At 35.6% G+C, this 13,871-nt stretch overlaps 1 non-coding gene across 1 annotated transcript; it reads right to left on the bottom strand.

Annotated features, from left to right (window-relative positions):
• Window positions 1–10,382: 10,382 nt before the first annotated feature.
• Window positions 10,383–10,485, bottom strand: LOC121103172. The gene has a single exon (XR_005835330.1). It is a non-coding gene; the product is annotated as a U6 spliceosomal RNA (small nuclear RNA).
• Window positions 10,486–13,871: the final 3,386 nt, after the last annotated feature.

Genomic DNA, 13,871 nt, shown 5'->3' with positions numbered 1-13,871 from the left:
AGATCAAATATTGTTAAAATGTCCATACTCCCCAAAGAAATCTAAACATTTAGTGTTATCCTTATCAAAATACCAATAACATTTTTCACAGAACTAGAACAAATAATCCTAAAATTTGTATGGAACTACAAAGGACCTTGATAGCCAAAAGATCTTGAAAAATTAAAGCAAAGCTGGAGCATCACAATTCCCAACTTAGAGTTATATTTCAAAGCTATGATAGTGAAAACGGTATGGTACTGGCACAAAATTAGACACATAGATCAATATATCAGAATAGAAAACCCATAAATAAACCCAACAATTATATGGTCAATTAACCTTCCATGAAGCAGGAAAGAATATCCAAATGTGAAAATGACCATCTCTTCAACAAATGGTGTTGGGAAAACTGGGCAGCAACATGCAAAAGAAAGAAACTGGACTACTTTCTTATACCATACACAAAAATAAATTCAAAATGGATGAAAGACCTAAAAAATAAGTTCTAAAACCATAAAACTCCAAGAAGAAAACAGAGGAAGTAACCTTTTTGACATTGGCCACAGCAACTTTTTTCCAGATATGTCTCCTAAGGCAAGGGAAACAAACACAAAAATAAACTATTGGGCTACATCAAAATAAAAAGCTCTGCACAACAAAGGAAACAATCACAAAACTCAAAGGCAGCCTGCTAACTGGGAGGAGATATTTGCAAATGACATCTCCGATAAAGGGTTAGTATCCAAAATATATGAAGAACTGATACAGCTCAACACCCAAAAAACAAATAATCTAATTACAAAATGGGCAGAAGACACAGACATTTTTCTGAAGAAGACATCCAGATGGCCAACAGACACATGAAAAGATGCTCAACATCACTTATCATCAGGGAAATGTAAATCAAATCTACAATGAGATATCACCTCACACCTGTCAGAATGGCTAAAATCAACTAGATTAGAAACAACAGGATGTAGAGAAAAAGGAACCCTAATGTCCTCTTGGTTGGAATGCAAACTGGTACAGTTACTCTGGAAAACAGTATGGAAGATCCTCAAAAAGTTAAAAATAAAATTATCTTTCTGATCCAGCAATTGCAGTACTGGGTATTTACCCCCAAAATACAAAAATACTAATTCAAAAGGAATACATGCACCCCTATGTGTATAGCAGCATTATTTATAATAGCCAAGGTATGGAAGCAGCCTGAGTGTCCACTGAGTGATGAATGGATAAAGAAGAGGTGATATCTATATCCATACCTGTATCTATATCTATATAATACATGTAATGGGGTGATACATATATATGATAGAATATATATTATAGAATATTACTCAGCCATAAAAAAGAATGAAATCTTACTGCAATGACATGGATGGAACTAGAGAGTATAATGTTGAGTGAAATAAGCCAGTCAGAGAAAGACAAATACTATATGATCTCGCTCATCAGTGAAATTTAAGAAACAAAAGAAATCAGTAATGGGAAAAAAGAGAGGGAGACAATGCAAGAAACAGACTTAACTACGGAGAACAAACTAATGGTTAATAGAAGGGAGGGGGGTGGGGAGATAGATTAAATAGGTGATGGATATTAAGGAGGGCACTTATCTTGATGAGCACTGGGTGATGCATGGAATTGTTGGAACACTATATTGTACACCTGAAACTAATATAACACTGTGTGATAACAAACTGGAATTAAAATAAAAACTAAAAAAGAAAAAAGAAAATAATAGTTGTAGCAGGAAATTATTTATGTATTTATTTACTTACTTATTAATTTTACTTTTCTTTGGTGAAGGAATTTCATGTATTCCAACTTTAAGGGCATATGATTCATGAGCTAAAGTAACAATTTTTTTCAAAGGTTCTTTCCTCTAATCCTTTCAGCTTTTCCAGATGTTCTTTTGTGACAGTACCCTACCACTCTCCAGCCACCATCTGGAGCTGAATTTTCTCTTGCTCCTTCCTTTGTCTTGTCTAGTTCTTTATTAAATGGGTTGAAGTCAATTGTAAAAGTTTTATCTAAGTGAACCGGTACTGAGCTGAAACAAGGGTGATAGGAAAAAAATGGTTCTTACACAGGGTTTATACGATTATTTAAATATTTAAAACAAAACATAATTATCTGTGTGTGTAACTGTGCCTATATATTTTGCATACCATGAATTATAAAGCATTTTACAAATATTAACAGCAATGTTGGTGTCTGCTATTTTTAAAAAGACATACATACCTATAGTTCACATGACTGAATCATGATTTGGGACAATATTTTCTACTCTGAAACAAAGTAGGCCAAACAAATGTTTACGACTGCTTTGTTGATTGTTTATCCACACCCTGAAGTCCATTATAATATTTACTTTTTTCTGAATTGAGAGAAATGCCTGCTAATTTTTGAAAACTTAGGATATAGAGAAAGAGAAAAGAAATTCTACTCTCAATTTTTTTACTGCTTAATTGTATACAATCCTTAGCTGCACAATTTCCTATGCTTTGACCTCTCAACAGTATGTTGTGGGAAGCAGTTCCCATTTTATTAAACTTTCCTTGAAAAACATGATTTTAAATGTTGGCACAATATTCCATTGAAAATGGGTACCATTATTTAGATTAGCCAATACTTGCTATTTTGAAGGTTATCATACATATATTTTTGTATATTAATTACATGAATCAATGATCACTTCCCTAACTTAGTTTCCAAGCAGGAAATTAGTGATTTGATGGGTATTACCATTGATGGCTTACCATAACTATTGCAGGAATGATTCAATGGTACATAAACTGATTCCTTGTCATTACCCACAAATTTTCAATAAGTACTCAATGCCCTCTAAATGTCTGTCATGAGAAAATATTAGCTCGGGGCTTCATATAAAGCAGGTAAGCATAAAGGGCATATGCATGCTGTTCTCAGCTGAGATCTGGGGGAGGGAATAGAAGTCATAGTTATGTATGCACTTTTTTATTGACTCCCCAAAATGGGCCACACCTATATGCAGGGTACTTCACACACATTTTCTCAAACCATTATCTGAACTCTGCAAATTCAAAGAGCTGCTGCATTACGTTGGAAAGTTTTCAATCCCAGTCTCTGGCCTAGGTAGTAGAAATTGAGGGGGAACATAAGGACTTTCTGTCACTTTCTCGCAAATGGGATTCTTCTATTTCATGAAGTAAAGTGTTATTAGACCATCAGTGTCCCCCACCTCAATATATTTGCATTTCACTTCTATTCCTTTCTATGAAAGTTCTCTTATACTCTGATAAAAGGCTCTCTCTCCATCTTTGCTTTCAGAACACTGTTTGCTTTTCAGTCTTTCTATGTCTTTTAAAAACATTATCGTAGCAAACTGGTAAATCTGTGTCAGAATCTGCTGGACAAACGCTATTTCAATTTAATGTCCTTTAACGTTTACCACTTGTGTAAAAGCAGTTAGAATTGATGTGAATTAGCCATTCTTATTAGGGAAAGTGTGTAAAAAATGCACTCTGCTTTGGCAAGCACACCACTTTATTGTAGGGAGGTCAAGATACTATTAAAGTCAGTACTATTTTATTGATTAATTTGATGTAGCTATGTAATAACAGAAGTTAAAGGAAGAAACATTGTATTAAAAAAAACTTCCAGTTTTTATTATTTTCCCAGAAACTGACACCAATTCTGATGATTTTTTTCAATGGATTTTTTTCTTTAAAAACTGAAAGTTTGTATACTTGAGGTTTTTCTAATCTAACTCAGCATTATTACAGGGAAGGAAATATCAGAAAATTGAATAAGAAATGTATTTACAATGATCTAAGCCTTTCAGAATGATATGCTCTTTTCAATATTAAATCTCTTGTTATATGTGATATAATTATCTACCAAAAAAAAGTCTCCCAGCTTTTGAACAAATTGTCTTGAGTATTATTAATATCTTAAAACTGAGTGTTCTTAAAAGGTATTTTTGTCCCTGTTGGTGACTACTAAATACTCAAAGATAAGGAAATACATTCTAGTTATAATATAGATTCAAATAATGTATCATTATAAAATAAAAACACTGATTCATTATGCTAAGTCAGACTTTCCCCTTCTTTTTTCTTTGTTAAAAATTACAGGTCTAATGCCCTATATTGAGGTTGCTCAAAATAAAACAGGCAATTCTTATCTGCTTTCTCTGAGATGTTTATGTCATCTGGTGGTTTAAACATATTATATAGGACAAGTAGAATTAATTTTTTTTTCTCTTTTACCTATTCATGCTTAAAAATTCTGTGAATTGGGCAGGTACTTCAATAGTAAATACAGTTAATTTAAAGGGAAAATGTTTAGGGTTCACAATTAAAATAACTAAGAATGTAATATCTCAAATATTTTATGAAGATACTAAAAAAATCCCTGTACATGACAAAAATTACTTTCCACTGAGCTATATTTGTATTTTTAAATATAAAGTCACTTAGTTAAATCCACTTGGATACTTATTTTCTGACATGGAATTTCTTTTTAGTCTTTATTTAAATAAATAGTACAAGTTGCCTGATCCCTATAAAATTCTGTGGGTAAACAAGTACTATAAGATGAAAGGTGTCAGAACACTGATGATACTTTGCATTCATTGACCCAGCAAAGGTGCTGGACAAAGGCTCATTTTTAAAATGGAGCATAATTCAAAATTATGGACTAGGCAAATCAATAATTCTTTATGCACATCAGGTAAAGCAATTTTTTTAGTTAGATAATTGGCTTTAAGGAAAATATCTCACTAAACTAAAGACTTTAGAGGTGCAAATGAAAAATATATCTTTATTTCCCCTTAACTGTAAAACCAAAGTCTGAATATCTTAATTTGGACTTTCCATGATGTATTTATTTTTCAAATTAAATTTTCTCATTGTTTTCTAAATTCTTTTTGTAAATTTCTGAACTTAGAACACAACTGAACTCCAAAAACAGATAAACCTATTACACTTTGCAAGGATTTATGAGTACTCTTATAAGTGAATGTGAGTGTATATTTGGAAGAATTGATTCATAAAAGCCGGAGACACTGACTACTTCTTTAAACTCCTTGAATAAGTAAACTTTACATAAACAGATTGTATTACCTGTAAGAATTGTTCATCTGATATGCTGAAATATTTACTCTTTAATGCTTAATGTAATTTGTAAAATACATAAATGTCAAAGGTGAGGCCAGAGAAAGTAGTTCTTTAGGAACTTCTACAAATAGTCCCCTTCTCTGGTAATTAGATGATTGAAACTATTCCTCCTACCCCTCCAAATGGTATAATGCCACCAACCAAACTGTGAAGAGTGTATTTTGTTACTAATTTCAAACTAAAATGATGTCAGTTGTAATTGTTTTAGAGTGTCTAACCTATTAATTTGCTTCTATGTGGCCATGTATGGGACATGTCACAATTGGATGGATACTGGCAAGTTGAGTCCCCTTAAATTGCTTTAGATAAATCATTTGATTTCAGCTTCTCCTTGACTGATGTAAATAACAAACCTGGGAACTGTTTATATTGCAAAGGTTACCAATCTAATAGAATCAATTTTTTTTCTAGCCCAGTGGACTTCCTTTCCATCTGATCAGCCTATGGCACCCATTGACTGACAAGTAGTCCACAGTCAGTTTACCTTTAAAAGAAAGTAAGTTTTATCACTTATTTCTGTACATGTTTTCCTTTTATTACGGCTTACATTTGAAGTGCCCTGGGGGTCTTTGGTATCTTATCTTTTCTTTCCCTGGACTGCTTGCAATTCAGTTGCAAAATACTTATTCTCTCCCAACATTTTGTTTATTTATTTATTTATTTTTAACTTCTCACACCCAAACTAAACTACATCAATACCTTATTCCCTGGCACTTTTATAGAGGAGATGAATGAAGTAGACCACTTCTGATAGAAATAGCCTGTTTTCCCTGTTTCTCTTAGAGTTCTTTTTAATTTTGGCCATGTGGTCAAGGATCTCAGACAAGCAAGTTTTTTTTTGTGAGTGACTGGTGTGTAAATAGTTAACTTAGGAAACTTGGGATGGAGACTTGGCAGGGGGCCCATGGTTCAGAATATTAATATTTCTCTATCAGTTTAAAGATGGAAAAACAGTATGACCTTCTTCAAACAGCCAAGCTATAATTTCAGCTGCTCCTAAGGATTTGTGTGTGCTGTTTTATTTTTTTTTCCCCTCATTTCCTCACAATCTAGAGAGTCAGCAACAATGTTCCTATAATAAACCTCTTTGGCTTAGAGCCAATAAATTTTTATAGGTAGGCAGAACCTCAGCCATCATTCATTTAGGAATTTTTCATTCTGGGTTCTGGAGTGCCTTTATGTTACATTAAGAATATCTCAGGGGCGCCTGGGTGGCACAGTCGTTAAGCGTCTGCCTTCGGCTCAGGGTGTGATCCTGGCGTTATGGGATCGAGCCCCACATCAGGCTCCTCCGCTATGAGCCTGCTTCTTCCTCTCCCACTCCCCCTGCTTGCGTTCCCTCTCTCGCTGGCTGTCTCTATCTGTGTCAAATAAATAAATAAAATCTTTTAAAAAAAAGAATATCTCAGATCTTCTCAGGGGAAAAGGGAGAAGACAAAAATTAAGAGTTTAAGATCAGAAAGTGTTCACCCTTTTATGAGAATACCTCCAATTTATCTGATATTGGAGTGGTACTTCAAATTTTATGAAATACCAATTTTAATGATTAATCACTTGGAAATCCCCTATTTTCTGTTTTTCAACTTTCATTGCTCAAGCATGATAATAACAAATATTACTTCCCTGAGTCTAGCTCTGTTTATCATTGGAAGACATCAGAAACCATTCTATTCATTCTATATTTGTCTCAAACTCAAAGAAAGGCCCTATCCTTCTCCAAACCTGTCTATAGGGACATGCACAGTGGAATTCAAAACATCAAAACTTCCACGTCTGTGTCATCCCTGCAAAACCGCCTCTGGTAACTGCCAAAGTCGCACTGAGTCAGTGCCCCACTGTGCCTCATCGGATGGAAACTATTCGGATGTGTCAATACCTCAGAACGGTTGGAGCCTGCAAAGAATGTTGAGATCTCTGAGCTCTTAATATAAAAAGAAACAAGGTGTGCTCTCCTCATAAGTGGGGAATCTTACTTCCTAACTATGCTAATCCATGAGTCCCTAGGCAATGCTTTGACTTTCAGAGATTTTTGTGGAATAACTGTATCTGTACTTTCTACCAAATTCTTCTCCTCAGAGAATATCCACACTGGTGGATATTAGGCTAGAAATAATGTGATACTTAACACTGGGCTGTTCAACCTCCCCCTTTCCTACCTTCCCCATTAGACCCTGAGATAGTTTTTTAGGCCTTGTATGCCTGGACTTCATTTTTCCTTGTGATAAGATATTGTCCTGGAGATTCTACAATTCCTTACATAAATTGCTCATGGCTAGACATGGCCCTCAGACCCTCCAGTGGAGCTCCTATATGCATGCATCCTATGATATAAGCAAAGCTAAGGTTCAAGCTGACATAGGGAATTGAGGTCCACACAGATGAGAATGACTTGCCTAGAGTCTCAGAGCCAGTGACAGGACCAAAAACATGATTTACTGTGACGAGTTCTCTGTAATACACAGCTTCTCAGGAACTCTTGGTCAACATCTCCTTAAAACACATTCAACCAATATCATTTGACACCAAATTACGTAAATGTCACTTTGAAAATAGAATCAGTAAGAAAGAGATATGAGAAGAAGAGCTAATTCCAATTTCCTTGATTTTTACCTAATTATCTTTTCCAAGACCCTATTTAGGATACCACATACATTTAGCTATCATCTCTCTTTAGGCTCCTCTTGGCTATGATAGTTTCTCAAACTTACTTTTTCATGATGTCAGGAGTTCTTGAGGAGTGCTGGTCAGGTATTACAGGATGCTTCTCTACTGGGACTTGTCTCCATGTTTTTCTCCTGAGGAGACTTGGGTTTTAGAGAGGAAGAACACAGAGGATCACATATCGTATTCATTATATCATATCAAGGGTACACAGCATGACCATGATTTATGACTGCTAATGTTAACGATGACTACTCACTTCCTAAATGAATGTTTGTAATTTTCCCCACTGAAGTTACTCTTTCACCCCTATTTCCATACTTCACTTTTGGAACAAAGTTTCTGTGCACAGCCCACATGTCATGGGTGGAGAGTTACATTTCCTCTCCTGTAGGCCAGGAAATCTAAATCAATTATTTGGAATTCTGTATGGAAGATTTACCTCTTCTTCCTCTGTTCATTAATTCATTAAATCATTTATTTATATTCATGGAATCATGGACATTTATTTTATACTTTGCATTATAATCTAATACTACTTTATTTTGTTGTTCTAATTATTCCTTTCAGCTTTGGCCACTGGAAACTCTTTCCATTAGCTCATAGGCTCTTTGACAAACCTAAATAATGTGAGTTTTTTGGGAAGGGGTTAATATGGAACACTACATGTCTTTTTTCCACCGGATGTTTTTTCCTTCTTTATCAAAGATTAGTTGCCCAAAGAGCTGAGGGTCCATTTCTGGGTTCTCTATTCTGTTCCATTGGTCTATGAGTCTGTTTTTGTGCCAGTACCATGCTGTCTTTGTGTTCACAGCTTTGTAGTACAGCTCAAAATCTGGCATTGTGATGCCCCCAGCTTTGTTTTTCCTTTTCAACAGTTCCTTGGCGATTCGGGGCCTTTTCTGGTTCCATACAAATTTAAGGACTATTTGTTCCAGTTCTTTGAAAAATGTCATTGGTATTTTGATCGGGATAGCATTGAAAGTGTAGATTGCTCTGGGTAGCATGGACATTTTAACTATGTTAATTCTTCCGATCCATGAGCATGGAATATTTTTCCATCTTTTTGTGTCTTCCTCAATGTCTTTCAAGAGTGATTTAGAGTTTCTAGACTATAGGTCCTTTACGTCTCTGGTTAAGTTAATTCCAAGGTAACGTATGGTTTTTGGTGCTATTGTAAATAGGATGGGATTCCCTAATTTCTCTTTCTTCAGTCTCATTATTCGTGTATAGAAATGCAACTGATTTCTGAGCATTGATTTTGTATCCCGCCACGTTACTGAATTGCTCTATAACTTCTAATAGTTTGGGAGTGGCTTCTTTTGGGTTTTCCATATAGAGTATCATATCATCTGCGAAGAGAGAGAGTTTGACTTCTTCTTTGCCGATTTGGATACCTTTGATCCCTTTTTGTTGTCTGATTGCTGTTGCAAGGACTTCTAGTACTATGTTGAATAATAGTGGCGAGAGTGGGCATCCTTGTCGTGTTCCTGATCTTAAGGGAAAGGCTTCCAGCTTTTCCCCATTGAGAATGATATTTGCTGTAGGCTTTTCATAGATAGCTTTTATGAGATTGAGAAATGTACCCTCTATTCCTACACTCTGAAGGGTTTTAATCAGGAAAGGATGCTGTATTTTGTCAAATGCTTTTTCTGCATCAATTGAGAGGATCATATGGTTCCTGAGTCTTTTCTTGTTGATATGATGTATCACGCTGATTGATTTGCGAATATTGAACCACGCTTGCATCCCAGGTATGAATCCCACTTGATCATGATGGATAATCCTTTTAATGTACTGTTGGATTCTATTACCAAGGATCTTGTTGAGAATGTTGGCATCCATATTCATTAGGGAAATCGGTCTGTAATTCTCCTTTTTGAGGGGGTCTTTGCCTGGTTTGGGGAATGTTCATAGCAGCATTGTCCACAATAGCTAAATTGTGGAAGGAACCGAGATGCTCTTCAGCAGATGAATGGATTAAGAAGTTGTGGTCCATATAGACAATGGAATATTACTCAGCTATCAGAAAGAACGAGTTCTCAACATTTGCTGCAACATGGACGGCACTGGAGGAGATAATGCTAAGTGAAATAAGTCAAGCAGAGAAAGACAATTATCATATGGTTTCTCTCATCTATGGAACATAAGAACTAGGATGATCGGTAGGGGAAGAAAGGGATAAAGAAAGGGGGGGTAATCGGAAGGGGGAATGAAACATGAGAGACTATGGACTAGAGAAAGACAATTATCATATGGTTTCTCTCATCTATGGAACATAAGAACTAGGAAGATCGGTGGGATAAAGAAAGGGGGGGTAATCAGAAGGGGAAATGAAGCATGAGAGACTACGGGCTCTGAGAAACAAACTGAGGGCCTCAGAGGGGAGGGGAGTGGGGGAATGGGATAGACTGGTGATGGGTAGCAAGGAGGGCACGTATTGCATGGTGCACTGGGTGTTATATGCAACTAATGAATCATCAAACTTTACATCAGAAACCAGGGATATACTGTATGGTGACTAACATAATATAATAAAAAACCATTAAAATAAAAAAAAAAAGAAAGGAACATAAAAAAAATATGGAACACTACATGAATTTGCATGTCATCCTTTTGCAGGGGCCATGCTAATTTTCTTTGTATCATTCTAACTTGAGTTTATGCTTCCAAAGCTAGCATTAATGTGTTTTTGCTTTTGTTTTCTTTCACCACTTCCTTACTTTTTGACACAGCAGGAGTCTCTAGTCTCATCTTACGTATTTCCTTCCCTAGTCCTAGAATCAACCATGCTTCAAGGAATATTATTCAAAACCAAGATTTGGGCCTTAGGGTGTGTTCATTTTTGCTGGGGTGTTATTTCTTTTAGGCTTTCTCATCTGACAGAGCAAAGAAATATATGTTTGTATACTAACCCCTATATATACACATATCTACATATATATGTAGATATAGGTGGATAGATTATGTAACCTTCTGTAACAATACTAAGCTAAACATAAATTCTTACTGAGAGTAGTTACTTTTAAATTTCTCCTGCCTCTCAATTTTTATCTTTGCACATTTCCTGCTTTTATTCTGTCTTCCAATTATCTCCTTTAAATTAGGCTTGCTCAATCTAAATAACAGTAGGCTGGAAGCTTCTAAAAAGCCACCATCAACATACTGGTAGCTGCTAATTAAAACTCTGAAATAAATGAGGTAACTCAATAAAACCTAATTGAGAGGTAGGAGTCTGATGGGCAGCCCCAACATTTTTGTTTTTTGTTTTTAAGATTTATTTACTTATTTTGGAGAGAGAGAGAGTAGAAACAAGGGGAGGGGCAAGGGGAGAGACAGAGCACCCTCAAGCAGACTCCCCATTGAGCACAGAGTCCGACTTGGGCTCAATCCCAGGGCACTGAGATCATGACCTGAGCTGAAATCAAGAGTCAGTCGCTCAACCAACTGAGCCACCCAGGAACCCCACAGCCCCAATGTTTAAGATACAAACCCAGAAGAGGAACACCAATAGTGAGTGTTATTATTGAAGCTATCAGAATGTGTTTGTTCATAGCCAATTAATCTTAATTCCCCCAACAAGTTTTATTTTTTCAAGCCTCCATGCCTTTGCATGTGTTGTTTTTGCTCTGTCTAGAATTCTCTGCACAAATTATTCCAGTTGGTAAATTTCATCTTACCATTTTTTAAGATTTTATTTATTTATTTGAGAGAGAGACATACAGAGAGACAGAGAGAGAACATGAGTGGAGAGAGGAACAGAGGGAGAGGGAGATGCAGACTCCCCCTGAGCAAGGAGCCCGATGGGGGGCTCCATCCCCAGATCCTGAGGTCATGACCTGAGCCAGTCAGACACTTAACTGAATGGGCCACCCAGGCACCCCTCTTTTTACCATTCCATACGTCCTCTCCCATCACCTAACTCCCATTTAAATATAACTTCCAGCAAAGTTTTTTGTGATGTCTTAACCCAAATGGTTATGTGTACATTTCATTCTAATTTTGTAGTAACTGCCTTTCTTATGATGTTTACCTTACTGTAGTGTAATTGTGTGTTTAAATGCTTTTGTCTTTCAACAAGTTGTGAATTTTCTGTTATCATTTGCTTCCAATTCTAAAACAGTATCTGGCACATAGTAGACATTCAAAAAAAAAGTTTATGAATTGAGCAATTGAATTAAAGAAGAGAATATTTCATAGGGATTAAAAGGGCAAGCATATAGGTGAATTTGACAATGAAACTTGGAACAAAGTTATATTAAGGTTATTAAGTCTGGAAAAGTCTCCAGTCCCAAATTATCTATTCCATTTACCTGTCACAGGGTCTGAAATTCACCATTAGAATTTCTTTCATTCATTTCAATATATTTTTGTTCAAAGTATCATTTTTCAAAGTGAAAAAATATCCATCCAGGGTAACCTTTCAACTGATAGTTAATGTACTGTCAGTCCTTAATGCTTTAGTGTGTGAAATCATTAGATTTCCTGATGGCTTTAATACTGAACACTGACTGGATAGGCAGAAGAGAGTTTATTTGGTTCTTAATGTTGATATTAGACTGGTGCAAAATCTGTTTTGCCCTTTATAATTTTTGGCTTGATAATAAATAATTAACCTCCCCAAATCTCAATTTTCTCATCTGTGAAGGTTTCTAGAATCTGTATAATTGAAAATTGTGAAGATTAAACAAGATTGCACAAATGTTACCCCAGTGCCTTATACACAGTAAGGGTAAGCACTCAATAAATATCAACCATTATTATTATTTTCATATTCCTCAGGAATGAGAATTTTGATAAGAGTTTGGTAGAGAGAGATTATTTTCCTGTAATTATAATGGATTGCCCATACTGGAAAACCTCAAGTAGGATATTAAAGGGATTTGTAGCATTTCCCTAAAACCCAAGGCATCTATTAGAGAGCTGGAAGCTGGAGGAAGCAGACTAAAGAAAAAGGAAAGATTGGATTGACCGCTAGTATAGGTTAGAGTATATCCATGACGGATGTTGAAAAGAAACATTTTTGTCCATTGTAAAGTATTATGGAGGGTTTTGTTGGCTTGGAGAAACTGAAAGTTGACCAGTGATTCATTCTTTCAACAAGCAGTTACTGACAACACACTATGAATGGCCCAGGCACTAATCTAAGCACTGAGGATACAGTAGTAAACAATAGAGAAAAAGGTCTGTGCTCACTTTTAAATGTTAGTGGAGGAGGCAGTATTTCTCTATGCTGGAAATAAGACTCCAATGGCAAATGGTTTTTCATGTTACCATTAAAAGTAGGCTATGCTTTACTCTTTTGAAATACATCAAAATAACTTCTAGAATACTATCACATATCTCTCACACACTTAACATGTGCAAGGGACTATGCTAACCCCTCTATCAAATAATTAAACTCTCACAACAAATTTATGATGTAGGTTATCATTATTATCTTAATTTTTCTAATGAAAGAACTGAATCCCAGAGAAGGTAATTAACTTTTCTGAGGTCACATAGCTGCTGAATGTTACAGTCAGTATTCACAGCCAGAAGTCTGACACCAGAGCTCTTAACCACCACCCTATCCAGTAAAGTTTAAGACAAATAAGAATGTCCTCTACCAGGCTGCTGCTGTCATCATTTTTCCCTAAGACTCCACAGAGAATAGTCTATTGGCACATCTCCAATACTTTTTCTCCCCGCGTAGTCATTCCCTTCCAAATCCATAGGACATGAGTCATTCAGGAAAGAAATCTGAACCAAAGTGGGCCGCGTTTTTGCAGCTTAGGTCACACATGATTTTTATTTTTAATTGAATACACAAAAATCAATACACTAGTCAGTCTGGGAACTCTTATTTTTTTCTCTACTGAAAGGATATATATTTTTGAATAATCTAGAACGTGCCTTTAATCATAGTTTTTAAATACACCAATTCCATAACTACCCTACAAAAAATACATCAAATTTAATATTTTGTACAAATAGCATAGCCACGGTAACATTAATAGGCTACTCTAACAGTAGTTGGCAAGAAAAGCATTCTGTAAGAAAGAGGAAAAGAGCAAGAAAAAAGAC

Source organism: Ursus maritimus, unplaced genomic scaffold (assembly GCF_017311325.1).
Source record: "Ursus maritimus isolate PB19 unplaced genomic scaffold, ASM1731132v1 scaffold_17, whole genome shotgun sequence".
In the NCBI taxonomy this organism is placed as follows: domain Eukaryota; kingdom Metazoa; phylum Chordata; class Mammalia; order Carnivora; family Ursidae; genus Ursus; species Ursus maritimus.
This window is presented reverse-complemented; position numbering and strand designations above follow the sequence as displayed.